Raw genomic sequence first — 2,283 nt, forward strand, 5'->3', positions numbered from 1 at the left:
GGTTTAAATAAGATGACCCGCGGGCTCCGGAAACCCGAGGGAAAAGAGGCTAGGTGGCAAATGGTAAGACCAAGGTTGGGCATTGCTGAAAAAGCTTTAATCAAGGCGAACTATCAAGGGGTTCCCATAATAAGCCAACCGCGTAACGAACGCAAAATCCGGGAACATAACACCGATATGACGGAAACTAGGGCGGCAAGAGTGGAACAAAACACTAGGCGAGAGGCCGAGCCTTCCACCCTTTACCAAGTATATAGATGCATTAAGATAACATGGCAATATAATAATATCCCAACAAGTAAATAAAAGATGTTCCAACAAGGAACGGCCTCCAATCTTCACCTGCAACAAGCAACGCTATAAGAGGGGCTGAGCAAAGCGGTAACATAGCCAATCAATGGTTTGCTAGGACAATGGTGGGTTAGAGGTTTGACATGGCAATTTGGGAGGCTTGCAAGCAAGTGGTAGGCATCGTAGCAATGGCATAGCAAAAGAGCGAGCAAACTAGCATAGCAAAGATAGTAGTGATTTCGAGGGTGTGATCATCTTGCCTGCACAGTTGTCAGAGTTGACTGGATCCTCAAGAGCAAACCCAACGGGCTCCTCATTAGCGAACTCGTCTCCCGGCTCTACCCAAACAAGACAAACAGCAACAAGGATACAATCAGCCGCGTGCAAACTCAAGCAACACGATGCAAAGATGATATGCTATGCGGGATGCGATGCGGGATGCAAAATGCAAGATATGACAGGAAATGCATGAACTTGGCCTCAACTTGGAATTCCAAGGGTGCCACTGGAAATATTAGATGAAATTGCTTGAAAACGATATAAAGAACGCCGGAATCGGAGTTACGGTTTGGAAATGGCAAGCGATTCAAATATGACATCGGTCTGCGATTTACAACAAGTAGGCATCTAAATGCAATGAAATGAACATGCTACAGCCACCAAACAAGACAAAAAAATACATGGCAGGGAAGCATTCAAGATGCTTAACAAAAGACTAGCACTGAGCCAAGGCCAATTCATCCATTATGAGGTTCAAACAAGCATGGCAAAAACGCAAATGCAAAACAGATTTCAGACTTAGTGAAATTAACACTTGTCTGAAATTTCAGATCATGAAGCCCTCTTCGGAGCAGCAAAACAACATGCTACAGGACCTGATTATGACAAAGAAGAACATGGCATGGAGCTACTCAACAAGCTTAACAAAAGTCCCTAAGTGACCTGGGGCCAAAAGGGATCACAAAATATACTAACAAGCACACGAACATAGCTAAAACACAATCAGTTTTCAGACTTAGTGAAAACTGAGACATGCTGAAATATAACTCACAAAGGCATGTAAATGAGCTCGATGCACTCACTACGGTGCAAGTCATGGCAAGGCAAGCATACATCCATTAAGAAGGCACAAAAAGCTAGCTAGACATGGCAAGAACAAAGGCATACCAGGCACGGATCAACTACAATAGCATCGGCAAAATCGCAAACAAGTTGACGACCTGCCCAGATTCACAACGAAGCAAAAGTAGAGCTCGATTGACTCAAGCTAGGGTGCTCCATAATTGCAAACAAAGACATGGATGGATAGAGCATCACAAGATTAGCAAAACTCCTTTACTGATCATCCTCAAAAGAGGCACGGATCACTAGGAAATAGCATGAACATATGACATCATGAACTAAATAATCCCAGACTTAGTGAAAACTACTAAGTCCCTGAAAACAGATTTACCGGGTGCCTCACTTTGCAAGCTTGCACAAGTCACCACACACATCACAAAAATGCATGGGTTGCACCTCTGGAAAGATAACAAAATCCTTAACAAAACATATGAAGGACTCACAGGCATATCATGCACACAATAATCATGGCAAAAATGACAAAAGTCTAGGATGAACTAGCAGATCTGACAATTAACTCACGAAGCCTCCTTCTAACAGCATTTCGGGCATCCAGATGAGCTCAAATGATAATGATGCAATGGAATGAAATGATGTACTCATCGAGGCGAACATTTTGATATACTATATGTCCAAATCGGAGCTAAGGATGCGGAGATATCACCGGTCAAAGTATGCACAAAAATTAGGGTTTCTGGAGGAGAAAGTCAACCGATCCTAAATATCTCAGATCTGCACGGAAAACGAGGCACGGCTGGATCCGAGCTCGCCGGAGCTGTAGACGGCCGGAGTTGGAGGGGGCGGCCAGATCCGGGCTCCGGTCGCCGAAGAGGAGCGGGCGGCGGGGCGGCGACCCGCGCGGGCGGCGGC

This window comes from Triticum dicoccoides, chromosome 7A (assembly GCF_002162155.2).
Source record: "Triticum dicoccoides isolate Atlit2015 ecotype Zavitan chromosome 7A, WEW_v2.0, whole genome shotgun sequence".
NCBI lineage: Eukaryota > Viridiplantae > Streptophyta > Magnoliopsida > Poales > Poaceae > Triticum > Triticum dicoccoides.